The sequence below is a fragment of the Macrotis lagotis genome, chromosome X (genome assembly GCF_037893015.1).
Source record: "Macrotis lagotis isolate mMagLag1 chromosome X, bilby.v1.9.chrom.fasta, whole genome shotgun sequence".
NCBI lineage: Eukaryota > Metazoa > Chordata > Mammalia > Peramelemorphia > Peramelidae > Macrotis > Macrotis lagotis.
The window spans coordinates 609,841,997-609,857,607 of NC_133666.1; the positions used below are offsets into that span (position 1 = coordinate 609,841,997).

Here is a 15,611-nt window from a genome sequence, read left to right on the forward strand (position 1 = left end):
CACATACCTTGTTATCTAGACAAAAGCCACCTGGACTGGACTTTTTCAAAGCTATCTTGCTAAAAGGGAAGCTAGGCTATTTATGCCATATATTCTTAGCCCTAACATCAGAGAGGGATGCCCATGCACATAAACTCATTAAAGACAACTGAGACAGTCACTGGCCCTGGACATTAATTCTCCCCTCTGGACATGGGCTGTGAACTCAGCCTCCAGCCCTGCGTTAGCCACTCCTTAATACTTCCATAGCTCTGCCCAGGACAGGTCCTGGACCCCAATACTTTTAAGTGTTCCTTCTGTCTTAATTTTGCTACTTTCTTAGAGAACCCTTCCCCATATTAATCTCTTTACTCTCTTAAAAAAACATCACCCCTGTTACTGCTTAATACTCTACCTCACTAGACAACAGTCAGTGAATTAACACCTCTGGGTGGAGACTTGTGAACTTCCTTTCAGTTCCCAGGCTTTACCATGCCTATTATTTCACCAGTAGTTAAAAGGTTTGCAAGGCAAGTCCTTCGTAGACTTTTTCCAGTGAATTTAGGCTACAAGAGAAGTGCTGTAAAACATAGGAACAGTACTTAATGAGATCGGAATACTAGCTTTATTGTGGTTTCTTTGGCACCAGATACCCCCAAAGGTTCAGAATAACCATTTGGTGAGAATGGAGGAGCCAAAGCCAAAGAAATACCGAATGGAGTATGAAGTGGGGATGCCAGGTCTGTCTCTGGTGAAGGAGCCCCCCAGCCCAATCCCCGCGTCCTGCAATCACGGCCGCCAAGCCCGGGCTGGGCGAGACTCCTCTGGAAGTCGGATCCCAGAGTTCAAGGAGGGGGTGCGGCTGCCCTCCCGGGACCGCAGAGCCTGCAGCACTTGTGCCGGCCGTGATCGAACCGGCGGCTGCAGATCATCAAGTGGAAGGATAAATAAATCCTTTGGGAAAAGAAGCAGGTCTCAGAGTAAGAGAAACCATAGACCTCAGCATCCCATAATGAAAGCGAAGCAGGAACGTGAAAATGAAAACCATCCCTGGAGAAGACTTAGGGAGCAATCGGACCAGGAACACAGGCTGGAGAGAAGTGGTGACAGAGACAGACACCAGAGCCGTTCCAACCAGAGCAGGTCCACTGGTGAGAGGTCCGGCAGAGGGCGGAACAGAGGTGGCCGGAATTTACAGGGAGAAGCCGAGAACGAGTTTCATGACTCTACGCGACCGGAGCGTCGCCACAAGAAAGATGTGAGGGGCCGCAGTGCTGAGAATCAGAATCGGGAGACTGTTCCTCAGTCTGCTGGTGGAGACCCAACAAATAAAGAGAAGCCCAGCTTTGAATTGTCTGGGGCCCTTCGTGAGGATACCAACATGTTCCGGGGTGTGGTGATAAAGTATAATGAGCCTCCAGAAGCACGGAAACCAAAGAAACGCTGGCGCCTTTACCCCTTTAAGCATGGTGAGGAGCTCCCGGTCATGTTCCTCCACAGACAAAGTGCGTATCTTCTGGGCCGCCAAAGGCGAATTGCAGATATTCCTATGGACCATCCCTCCTGCTCAAAGCAGCACGCAGTACTCCAGTATAGGCTTGTAGAATACATTCGTGCAGATGGAACAATTGGCCGGAGAGTGCGGCCCTATATCATCGATCTTGGCTCAGGCAACGGGACCTTCTTGAACAACCAGCGCATTGAATCACAGCGTTACTATGAACTAAAGGAGAAGGATGTACTCAAATTTGGGTTCAGTAGCAGAGAATATGTATTGCTCCATGAGTCTTCAGATACCTCAGAGGTGGACGGAGGACATGTCTGACAGCTAGCAAAATTCACTTTTGTGGAAGGCTTGGACTAAAGAGCAGAGTAGTGCCTTATTGCTGTAAGCCCTCTCTGTTGCTCAGCATCTTATGTTGAAATTGTAAACAGTTGGAAATTTGCCTTTCTGTGATCTATTAGTCACATTTGCTTTCAGACTCATTTCACCAATAACAGTCACCCATTGTGCTTTGTGAGAAGCATGATGGCTTGGCACCAGTTGGTATTCTAGAAACTATTACCTGGTAACCATAGACCTTTGGTTAAAAAGAGAATGTGGCAAGTCCTCTATGATCAACCATTTGATTTGTAGTGTCTTGATAAAAAATATGGACTAGTAATTTTTCATGTTTTACATTTTGTAAATACTTAGAGAATTTGACCTGTTTTTAGTTGTCATCAAGACAGAACATACCAGTTAATATTGAATCCTAAAAATTTATTTCATTTTTTAGTTCTTTGGGGGTGAGAATTTCACCACACCACATTCATGAGAATGACCATATTAACAGTTTATATGCAGACCAAAAAAATGACTCCTGATGAAACACATGACACTGCAATAACCTCATGGCTATTGCAGGAAAGATATAATAACCATGGATCTATTTCTTATATAACAGGATTCTATAGTTTCCCAAATAGCCTGGGTCTGTCATTAATCTGAGTTTTCTCATCTATTTAACTGCTTTGCATTTATTATAATATCACTTTTTTTCTCCTTATTCATGCTGTCACTTGTATGGGAAAATTACCTCAAATGTTGGAGCAATCTGTTCATTTTATCTAGATTTTTATGTGCTAGAAAGAAATTTGTTCTACTCATTATATTTCTTAATATCCCGAAAGGCCATGTCTTCCCCCAAATAAGCATCAAAGAGCTGAAACAAGGGAAATAGTTATTTACTAATATTTCCTTGTCAAATTTTGTCTATGTAAATATGTTTTACATATAAATTGGAAGAGAGAGGGTGTGGGTGAGTAGGTATGGGTGGCAGCTGGAGGCATATACTACTTCATTTGAGTGATTTTTTGTAATGTGATTGAATATTACATTATGAATAAAGGCTTGGATCACCTTATTTGAGTAGTAGCATCTCATTTATATATGATTTAAGATTACACAATTAAAGAATTTGTAAATGTTAAAAAAAAGAAAGGGTAGAGTCCCCAATGATGGCAACTCAAAATCCCAGGGAACAATGAAAAAGACCTAAACTCAGTTGCTAAGAAAAAGACTTCATAATATAGTTATAGCAATGAGACTCATCAGCCAAGGAAGGGTGAGCTTCATAGGTTTCACTTGCAAGACTAAAAGTCAGAACCTCAAATCACAAGTGTCTCTTGGCACTTCTAGAAGCTCTCATGAGTGGAGGAGATATTCACAATTTTAAATTATTCTATAAATATGTTTTGTACTTTGTACTTACTTTGATATCCTTTCCCATTATTTTGATATTTGAATTGGTAAAAAAAAATTAAGCTCCCATGGTCAAATCTACACAAAAAAAGGAAAGGAACAAAGAATTCAGCTCTTTAGAGTTGCTTCAAGCTGGCAAGTCTTGGAGACAACATATTCACTTGCACTAGTCCTTTGAAACATCACCCAGCTATTTTGAAACTTCCCACAACTATCTTCACAATGTTAACCATTTTTATGCTGGAAAACACATATCCAGTTATTTTATGGAGGACTGCACTTTGCAATGACCAAGAGATCAACTCTAGCACAGGAGTAACTTAGAAATTCAACAAACTCTGATAGAGATTGATAGAGATTGTATTTTTCTGAAGGCCTCAAAGTGTATCTTTTTCTCCATTTCCTTTCAAATCACTCAAAATTAAGTCTGTTTTGTTTTTAAATAATTTAGAAGTTTTGCTTTTCCCCAATCAGATTTTTGATATTTTGTGTTTTTATAAACCATTTGCTCCTTTTATTTTGATCATCTCTAATCTGAGCACCCTTGATCATTTATTGCTTTTCGTGACTTAGTGACTTTGAAAGTAAAGGTGGCCAGTCTCTATCAGTGATCTACACAAAATAGCCTTGGTGTGATTATAATCAGTCATAAATTCCATGAAAGCTACTGAGGACCTTCCTCTCCTAATAAAGGATTACAGGGCTCCATCACTAGCACCCAACTCTCTGCAATCAGAATCACAGTGCACAGCTGCCAACAGCATTGCCCTTTCACTTTTTCCCTTCATATCTTTTCTATATTTTTAGAGTTTGGAAAATAAGAATCACTTTCAGCTTTTATGAAAAGCTTTTGGAGATCAGACTTGATATTGATGTGTTTCATATATTCCTACAACTATTCCTTTAAAAAAAATTTTTAATTCTAAATTTTATGCTAATATTAAATTGGTACTAATTAGAGCTTGAATAGGGGTCCTCATTTATTAAATCAACTTTCTCAAAAAAGTTCACAAAACCAGATTTCCTGTTAATCACTGTTCATTTTTGTGTCAAAGAATTTCTTACCATTGAAGGAGGAAACTAGACATGAAGGATTCTGGTCTAACAGCTTTAGACTAACAAACTATTCTTCAAGGATGTCTGGTTTTCTTTCTGTTCTTGTAGACATAGCAGGACTCAAAAATGAAAAGTTCTTATTCATAAGTGGTAAGGAGGGGTTGTTGCTAGTCGTCCTATTGTCTTTACTCCCCAAAACTATAAAAGAGCTATCTTCCCTCATTTGGGGTGGGGAGAGGATTTTAGCTTTAGAAAAATTTAACTGGGGAAGCTGAGATGCTATTTATTGATAAATTCATGATTTATAAGTGAATTGAATGTGCTCAGACCTTTTGAGAATAAGTCTACTTTAAAGTTTAACTTACTCTTTTTTCTTGCTTCTTTTTTTTAGGTTTTTTTTTTTGCAAGGCAAACAGGATTAAGTGGCTTGCCCAAGGCCACACAGCTAGGGAATTATTAAGTGTCTGAGACTGGATTTGAACCCAGGTACTCCTGACTCCAGAGCTGGTGCTTTATCCATTACGCCACCTAGCTGCCCTGAACTTACTCTTTTACCTCGAGAACAGAGTGATCCCTGAAAAGACCCCTCCTTCTAGATGTGGCAATCCACAAAGCAGTCAAATCTTCAAAGAGGAAGCATCAAACTATTATACCTCTTCCATAAAAGGGAAGAAGCCCATTTATAGTCCTTTGTGGGTGTTGATTATAGTCAAGTGGTTTACTAACTACAAATTCTTGTCAGTAGATATGAATCAGGTTTTCTATTATTTTCTCAAGAAGACAGTGGTTCAGTGAGATGGGACTATAACTACACCATAGTTTTTCCTAAGTGATGGACACATCTTTATATATATATATATATATGTTAACTAATTACTAAGAAATGTGATCAGTGACCAATGGAATTTTAGAACTGTGGATTAACAATTGCTCATAGGTTTTTAAGGGAGTAGAAATTTATTTACTGACTTTCTAAGTAGAAACCTATCAACAAGCCTGTCTAGGGAAAAACTGAAGGGTTTTCAATAATCACTATTTGCTTGAACTTTTCCCCAAATAAAGGAATGTATTTTTATTTTTTTTTTAGGCTTTTGCAAGGCAAATGGGGTTAAGTGGCTTGCCCAAGGCCACACAGCTAGGTAATTATTAAGTGTCTGAGGCCGGATTTCAACCCAGGGACTCCTGATTCCAAGGCCAGTGCTCTATCCATTGCACCACATAGGCACCCCAGAAATATATTTTTAAAATATAATGTTTTATATATTATTGCATTTTGTGGTTCAGAGAATATCATGAACAGACTACAGAACTAGACATTCATACAGGTTCTATACCATTACTAACAATCATTCTTGGAAATAATATTACTCAAAGGCATGATTATCTTAACATTCCAATTCATATAGTAGAGAATTGTAACCATATATGCTTTGGCCTATAAAGATCTAAAGAAATATTTGACAGCTGAAAATTTTGGATAATAGACTGTTTTAATCAGTCTTAGAAATAGGTATCAGATATTGGCAACATGCTCCAACATACAATTTAGTTCATGTTATTTTCCAGGTATTTTACTCCTACAACTATAATGAAAAGGTAAACTGAAGCATATGATTTATTAGCAGGGTCACAACCAACCAATAAATCAGACCTCTTGACTGCCTTGAATAACCAAAAATTGAAGAATTGAAGATGCAACTAGTTTTTGTAAGTATAGAACAAAGAACAGAACAAAAATCATAGTTGTTTGCTATATGTTGAATGAAGATCACTTTTTTAAGTTTTAAGAAAATATCTTAGGAATTTATGCAAACTAGTTGCATCCTTTTCCAAATACATGTTGTGAAAGCTTTTTCAACATTCATCCATATGCATATGTGTTTTTTAGTTACAATATTTCCTTCCACCCTCCCATCCCATTCCCCTCCCCTTAGCAGCAAATAATCGGGTGAACAATGTACATTGCATATTTTTGATAAACCTGTTTGCAAATTAGTCATTTTTGGTATAAGTAATTAGGATAAGGGAAAGGAATACATGAGAGATAATTTTTATAAAGTGTTCAGATTCTGAAGGGAGTTTTTTGTTTTGCTTTTCTTCCTCTGGATGATCTCCCCTAACTGCCTTCTTAGATACTGTACCTAGTGTTGGCGAGTTAGATTCTAGTGATTAGTCAAGGCCAAATTGAAGCTGATATGGCATTGGTGAATTACTTGCTGATTCAAAGATGATACATTTATCCATAGAAAGTATGTTTTTCTACATTAGCTTAAGGTTAATGAAATTGACCATTGACATAAGGTCAACATAATGAAAGGAAATCAGGAAGATTCCCATCTTGTCTTTGTATAAGTAAAGTGGGGTAAAGGGTAACATCAATCAGTCATACCTCACTTCTTCAGTTCTTCTCATAACTCCATTGCATTTCACTGCTATTTCCTACCTCTATTAACTTCTTTAAACACAATAGTCAACTCCAGAATTGAGGAAGCAAAGGACAGTTCTCCTGGCCATGTCAATTACTTCTCAAATATGCTAATAATAAGCTTCATTCAAAGATAATGCTATCTTTCCATGAGGGATGCTTTAGTTTCTCAGAAAAGTAGACATTATTGTATATAGTTACAGAAGTGTAGAACTAATCACACTGGAAAGCTAATCTTCTTTATATGTATATGAATCTCTGGAGATTTCATACATGTTTCCTATTATCCAGCTCTTTCCTGCTCATTCAAGGAAACTAATAGGAAGTGAAGGTCAAAGGGGAGGGAGGAAATGTGGGAAAAGATTAGTCTCTGTGGTAAAGTCCAATTTAAGAGCAACCCTGGAGTCCCTCTGGGTCACTAAATCTTAGACAAGGTAGGGTTTGCCCATGCCATTAAAGGAATCAATTAATTTGGATTAATCCAAGTTAGTTTGATTCAAGATCTGGTGCCCCAATCACTAAAAATATATGGGATAGGGAGATGCTGGGGGGAAAAAAAAGGTGTAATCCTAAAGGATAGTAACATCACTGAAGGTAAAGTCCCAGGGGGATGGTCGTAGCTGGTTCTTGTCCTTCATTTTCGAAGAAGACCACAATGGCACCACTATATTTGAGACATTGGTTGGTCCTTGTCTTTCATTATCCAAGAAGACCAAAATGACATCACTATGTTTGAGACAAATTAGTGTGTCTGACTTTGACTGATCAGTCCAATATAAGCTCAAAATGTTCCATCACAGGTCAGGTACAAATAAAGTCCATGTGAACACCTCTGGTGGATACTCTAGAATTAAGTATGCCCTTTGAGTTGCTTCAATTCAGTCCTTCTTGTAGAATGCAGCACCCTCACTGATGAGGGCTCACCATGCTGCAGGGTCTCATGCTAGGTGTCTCCCATAGTTCAGAATCAGTAATGTGTGGGGTATTGAGACCTTAACCCAAAATGACTACTCAGAGTGATCTCAAAGTGGCAGCAAAGAGTTAAAATTTAATTTGGCTCTTGCAAGAAGTGGAGCAGTTCCTAAGTCTCTATGAGAGAGAGAGCAGGAAAAGCCAAATTACAGAAGCAGAAGCAGAAGCAGAGTTAAAAAGACCCACAAAAGCCACAACCCATTTCCCCTCCTCTTTTCTGCTGACCCTTACAACAATTGGTCAGACTTGATGGTCCAAAGAGAAGGGAGATATACCTAAGTTTTCCCAGGAGAGTCTGTCTTTGTTTACACCTTATATGGTTAGGGTGACATTTTTCTAGCCAGAGATCCAGGTTCTCATGCTCACCTGATTCTTGAGAAATAGAAACTGAGGTCTATGATTTAGACTAATTTAGCACTATGTTTCTGAAAAGTCAGCATTTTTGTCCCTCACAGTAAAACTCAGAAGATGAAACAAGAGATACAGAATAGAAAGCTTGACTTCTGGGACAGAACCAAGATGATGGAGCCTTTCCCTATCAAAGATAAATGAAGCCTCTGTTTTTACATTCATACCACAGATCCCACCAAGAAAAAGAGAAGATTCAAAGTTTTCAATAGTAGATATTATGGAGGATCTTTAGTGAAAGTCTGTCTCTTTGAGGAAAAAGGGGAAGTAGAGTCCAGGAGATGAGAGAGTTGGGAAAGCCAGCAGGAGGCTTTTAGCACAGTACAATCCAGGTCCTGACAGATTAATAATAATAGATGTCTTGGCAGCTAAATAGCAAGACAGCAGGGAAGATTCCCAACCCTAAACAAATTATGAAACCTGAGAGTACCACGGTAAAAGACAGGACTGGATCAGAACAATCCTCTGTTAAGTCAGAACCTGGACATGAAGAAGGAAACAAATCTCTGCAACAGCAAGGCTTGGACTTTATAGGCAACATATTAATCAATAACAAGCCAGGGATCATATTCCAGCCCCAGCAAAATAAAAGCTTGGATCTATACTCCATATACTCTAGGAGTAGAACTACGACAAAAACAAAAAATAATCAAAAAAGTTAAAGGAGTACTCGTTATAGAAAAAGAAACTTCACAGATAAAGACAACAAAGATACCATGTCTGAAGAAGAAAATATTGAAAAATCACTCACAGAAGTATCAAAACAGTTTATAAATTGGACTCAAATACAAAAGCTCATCAAAGAGCTTAAAAAAGAATTAAAAACAAAAGCAGAGAGGAAGAAGAAAAATGGAAAAAAGAAATAAAGGTCATGCAGGAAAATCATGAAAAGTTGACCAAAGAAATCAAATCCATTAAAAATAAGAATAACCAACTGGTAAAAGGAAACAAAGAAGATAAATGAAGAAATTAAAATCCTAAAACTAGAATTGAACAGTTAGAAATTAATGAATCAACAAGATTCCATCTAACAAAATGAAAAGACTGAAAAAAAACATTGAAAAAAATATAAAGTTCTCTCTAGGGAAAAGAAATAACCTGGAAAATAGATCCAGGAGAGACAATCTACAAATCATTGTATTACTAGAAAGATCAGAACAACAAAAGAACCTGGAAAACATCATGTAGGAAATTACAAGGGAAAACTGCCCCAATCTACTAGAACAAAGATAACAATATCACAATTGAAAGAATCCACTGAACACTTCCAGAAAGAGACCCAGGATAAAATCTCCAAGGGCTGTAATAACCAAATTCCAGAACAAATAAAGAAATAAATAGATAGATAGATAAATGAAACATTCAAATAAAAAGGAGAATATTGCAAGCAACAAAAAGAAAACAAATCAAATACAAAGGGAACACAATCAGACTAACATAGGAATTATCAGCCTCAACGATGAAGGAACTGAAGAACTGGAATAGCATTTTGAAGAGCTAAGGACCTTGGGATTATAATCCAGAATGTACTACCCTGCAAAATTCAACATATACTGTCCGGGAAAAACAAAGATGTTCAATGAAATACAGGACTTCCAGAACTTCCTGATACAGACCAGAACTGAACAGAGAATTCAATTGCCAAATATATGACTGAAGAATTATGTAAAAAAAAAAGATAAATGAAAAAGGGGACTGAACAAACAAAATTGTTTTAAACAAATGCTGGTCCCTAAAAGGGAAAATATAACAATTCTAATTCTTTAGAACTTTACTTCTCTGTTGGAGGTGAAGGGGATAGAGCACCTGCCTTGGAGTCAGGAGTACCTGAGTTCAAATCTGGCCTCAGACACTTAATAATTACCTAGCCATGTGGCCTTGGGCAAGCCACTTAACCCCCTTGTCTTGCAAAAAAAAAAAAAAAAAAAAAAGCAAAATTGGCCAGAGGGAAAAAGAGATAAGAAAACACTCTGAGGAAAACAAATCCTTAAGACAAAGAATTCAGGGAGATTGATGAATTTACCAGAAATCAGGAATCAATACTTCAAAACCAAAGAAATGAAAAATTAGAAGAAAATGTGAAATATCTCATTGAAAAAACAACTGATATGGAAAACAGGAAAAGAGCCTTGACATCATTTTCAAAGAATTACTACAGGAAAATTGCCCTGATATTCTAGAAGCAGAGGGCAAAATAGAAATGGAGAGAATCCACCGATCCCCCTGAGAAAGAGATCCCAAAAAAACCAATCCCTAGGAATATTATAGCCAAGTTCCAGAACTCCTAAGTCAAAGAGAAATATTACAAGCAGCCAGAAGGACACAGTTCAAATATTGTGGAGCTGCAGTCAGGATGACACAGGACTTAGCAGCAACTACATTGGAAGCTCATAGGGCTTGGAATACAATATAATGAAAGGCAAAAGAGCTTAGTATGCAGCCAAGAATAAACTACCCAGCAATGCTGAATGTCCTCTTCCAGGGAAAAAGATGGACTTTCAATGAACCAGGGGAATTTCAAATGTTCCTTTTGGAATGGCCAGAGCTGAACAGAAGGTTTGATCTTCAGATACAGGACTCAGGTGAAGCATAGAGACTAGAGAAGAAGAGGAAAATATGAGGGACTTAATGATGATGGACTACATGTATTCCTGTATAGAAAAATGACACTGATAATACTCATATGAACCTTCTCAGTTAATAGAGCAGGTAGAGGGAGCTTTTATAGTTGAAGCACAGGAGAAAGCTGAATTCGAAGATAAAATATGGTGTAAAAATGGAGTCAATAGAAAAAAGGGAAATGTAATGGGAGAAAGAAAAAGGAGACGGCGAATAGGCCAAGATATTTCACATAATAAGATTTTTCTTTATTACAATAAGTTATTTCAATGATATGGAAGAGGGGAAGGCAAGGGGGAATGAGGGAAACTTTGCTCTCATCAGAGGTGGCTAGGAGAGTAAACAGCATATATACTCAATGGGGTATGGGCATCTGGAGTAAGGAGGGGGGACAGGGGGAAGGGGGGGATGTGATTGATGAAAGAGAGGATGGACCATGGGGGGACAGTGGTCAGATATACCACATTTTCTTTTTTACTTCTTGCAAGGGACTGGGATTGGATGGCCTGCCCAGGACCATAGGGTCAGGTGGATGCTGGGCCTAAGGGGTGGTACGGGGGCTTGGGGCCTTTTGGCCCCAGGACCAGGGATCTGTCTGCTGTGCCACTCAGCTACCCTACAGCAGAATCAGAGTGAAGGGAGAGAGAAAATATAGTACATGATAGTGGAGAAATAAGAAAGGAGGGTGTTGCGTTCAGCAATGGCAACAGTGGAAAAATATGGAAGTAACTTTTGCGATGGACTTACCACAAAGAATGTGATCCACCCATGACAGAGTTGTTGGCATTGGAACAAAAACTGAAGCACATTTATTATTATTATTATTATTATTATTATTATTATTATTATTATTAGGGAGAGGCTGCAGGGCAAATGGGGCTAGGTGGCCTGCTTGGAGATGAATAGCAGGGTGATCATTCATTGTCTGAGGCCAGATTTGGACTCGCGTGCTCCTGGCACAAGGGCTAGTGCTCTGTCCACCACCCAGCCACCCCTACTATTATTACTATTTTATTTTATTTTGGGTCTTTTTTCCCTTCTTTTTGGTTTTTGCAGGGCAGTGGGGATCGGGTGGCTTGCATGTCATACGGCTGGGTGATTGTTGGGTGCATGGGGCTGGATATGGGCTGGGGTGCTCATGGCTCCAGGGCTGGTGCTCCATCCATTGTGCCACCTGGCCATACCTACAATTATTACTATTATTTTTTTATTTTAATTTTTTTTCTCTACCCTTTACTTTACCACTCAAGCAAGTCTATATTTATGGGGGGAGGGGTATTTTGTTTACTCTTAAACAAGAATATTTTAGTAAGGTAAAAAAAATGTATACAAAATGAGAATAAAAAAATAAAAGAAAATAAAAAATGCATTATTCAAAAAAAACAAAAAAGAAAGATACATTCACCCTTGGGTTTAAAAATACAAATTAATCTACCAGGAAGGGGGGGGCAGGGAGTGGGAAAGATAAGGGAAGAAGGGACAGATAAAAGGGAGGGGAAGGTATAAATAAAAAGAAACTGAAAGTTAAATTCCTAAAAGAAAAGTCAAAGGAGAAAGGTAGTAAAAATTTTGGTGAGGAAGAAAGAGAGAAAAGGAAAGAGATGAATATAAATGGTGAAAGAATGGAGGCAAATGCAAAATTAGTAATCTCGACTGTAAATGTGAGTGGGTTGAATTGTACCCATAAAACAGAAGAAGATAGCAGAATGGACTAAAAACCAGAACCCTGCAATATGTTGTTTACAAGAAACATATCTGAAGCAGAGAGATACACACAGGGTAAAGGTAAATGGCTGGAGCAAAATATATTGTGCCTCAGCTGAAGTAAAAATATTTGGGTTAGCAATCCTACTTTCAGACAAAGTAAAAGCAAAAATCAATCCCATTAAAAGGGATAAGGAAGGAAACTACATCTTCTTTTTTATTTTATTTTTTATTTAATTTTATTTTTTACAATTTTTCCCCATTGTTGCTTCCCTCCCCACAACCCCCACAGAAGGCATTCTGTTTGTCTTTACATTGGTTCCATGGTATACATAGATTTCAGTTGAATGTGATGAGAGAGAAATCATATCCTTAAGAAAGAAAAATAAAGTATGAGATAGTAAAATTACTTAATAATATAACTTTTATTTTGCTCTTTGGTCTTTGTTCAAAGGCCATAATTCTTCTCCTTTGCAGATGGCCCAAAATTGTCCCTGATTGTTGTACTGCAGGGTTGAGCAAGTCCATCAAGTTTGATCATCACCCCCATGTTGCTGTTAGGGTAAACAGAGTTTTTCTGGTTCTGCTCATCTAGCTGACCATCAGTTCACACAAATTCTTCCATGATTCCCTGAATTTCCATCCCTCCTAATTTCTAAGAGAACAACAGTGTTCCATGACATATATATACCACAGTTTGTTAAGCCATTCCCCAATTGAAGGACATTCACTTGTTTTCCAATTTTTTGCCACCACAAAACAGGGCTGCTATAAATAATTTTGTACAAGATATGTGTTTACCCTTTTTCATAATTTCTTCAGGGTGTAGACCCAGTAGTTGCATTGCTGGCTCAAAGGGTATGCACATTTTTGTTGCCATTTGGGCATAATCCCAAATTGCTCTCCAGAAAGGTTGGATGGGTTCACAGCTCCACCAACAATGTGTTAGTGTCCCAGATTTCCCACATCCCTTCCAACATTTATCATTTTCCTTTGTGGATATATTGGCCAGTGTGAGAGGAGTGAGTTATTATCTCAGAGATACTTTAATTTGCATTTCTCCAATTAAGCAATGACTTGGAGCAACTCTTCAGGTGACTATAGATTGCTTTGATTTCCTCAGCTGTAAATTGTCTTTGCATATCCTTTGACCATTTGTCAATTGGAGAATGGCTTGGTTTTTTTTTTTGAAAATTTGACACAGTTCTCTGTATATTTTAGAAATGAGTCCTTTCTCAGAAATACTAATTGTAAAATTGTTTCCCAATTCATTACATTTCTTTTGATCCTGGTTACAGTGGTTTTGTCTGTGCAAAAGCTTTTTAATTTGATGTAATCAGAATTATCTAGTTTGTTTGAATGATGTTCTCTATCTCTTCCTTGGTCATAAACTGTTTCCTTTTCCATAGATATGACAGGTAATCTGCTTCTTGGTCTTCTAGTTGGCTTATAATATAGGTCGTTATGTCTAAATGCTGTATCTATTTGGATCTTATCTTAGTAAAGGGTGTGAGGTGTTGGTCTAATCTAAGTTTCTTCCATAATAACTTCCAATTTCCCAATAGTTTTATCAGAGTTTTTAATCCCAATAGCTGTGCTCTTTTGGTTTATCAACCAACAAATTACTATAATCATTTCCTACTAATGCACCTAGTCTATTCCATTGATCCACCACTCTATTTCTCAACCAGTACCAGACAGTTTTGAGGACAGATTCTTTATAATATAATTTTATATATCTGGTAAGGCTAAGCTGACTTCTTTTGCACTTTCTTTCCATTGAATCCCTGGAAATTCTTGACTTTTTATTTCTCCACATAAATTTACTTACAACTTTTTCTAAACAATTAAAGTAGTTTTTTGGAATTTTGATTGGTAGAGAGCACTAAAAAAGTAGTTCAGTTTTGGTAGAATTGTCATTTTTATTATATTAACTCAAACTATCCATGGACAGTTCATGTTTGTACAGCTATTTAAATCTGATTTTTATTTGTGTGGGAAGAGTTTTGTAATTGTTGTCAAAAAAGTTTTTGAGTCTGCCTTGACTCTCAGGTATTTTATATTGTCTGAGGTTACTTTGAATGGAATTTCTCTTTCCAGCTCTTTCTACTCCATCTTGCTAGTCATATAAAGAAATGTTGAGGATTTGTGAGGGTTTATTTTATATTCTGCTACTTTGCTAAAGTTCCTAATTATTTCTAGTAGGCTTTTACATGACGTTTTGGGATTCTCTAGGTATACCATCATGTTATCTGCAAAGAGTGAGAGTTTTGTCTCCTCCTTCCCCATTCTAATTCCTTCAATTTCTTTTTCTTCTCTTATTGCTGAAGCTAATATTTCTAATATAATATTGAATAGTATAGGTGATAATGGGTATCCTTGTTTCACCCCTGATCTTATTGGAAATGCCTCTAGCCTGTCCACATTGCATATAATGTTTGTTAATGGTTTCAGATAAATACTGCTTATTATTCTAAGGCAAAATCCATTTATTCCTACACTCTAGAGGTTTTATTAGGAATGGATGCTGCATTTTGTCAAAAGCTTTTTCGGCATCTATTGATATGACCATATGGTTTCTGATAGCATAATTATGTCAAAAACATACCTAACAGTTTTCCTAACACTGAACCAACCCTGCATTCCTGGGATAAATCCTACTTAATTATAATGTATTATCCTAGTGATAACTTGTTGTAATCGTTTTGCTAAGATTTTATTTAAGAATTTTCGCATCTATATTCATCAGGTAGATTGGTCTATAATTTTCTTTCTCTGTTTTAACTCTTCCTAGTTTAGGTATCAGAACCATATTGGTCTCATAGAAAGAATTAGGGAGAGTTCTGTCTTCACCTATTTTCCCAAAGAGTTCATACAGAATTGGAACCAATTGTTCATTAAATGTTTGATAGAATTCACTTGTGAATCCTTCTAGCCCGGGAGATTTTTTCTTAGGGAGTTCAATAGTGGCTTGTAGCAATTCTTTCTCTGAGATAGGGTTATTTAGGTTTTTAATTTCCTCTTCATTTAATCTGGGCAACTTATATTTTTGTAAATATTCATCCATTTCACTTGGATTGTCAAAGGTATTGGCATATAGTTGGGTAAAATAATTTTGAAATAATACTTTAATTTCCTCCTCATTGGTGGTGAGTTCACCTTGTTCATTTATGATAATAGCTATTTGTTTTTCTTCTTTCTTTA

General features: G+C 37.3%; 1 pseudogene; it reads left to right on the top strand.

Moving 5' to 3' along the window:
* The first annotated feature begins 664 nt into the window (after positions 1–664).
* LOC141499406 (smad nuclear-interacting protein 1 pseudogene) lies at positions 665–1,804 on the top strand (annotated as a pseudogene).
* Positions 1,805–15,611: the final 13,807 nt, after the last annotated feature.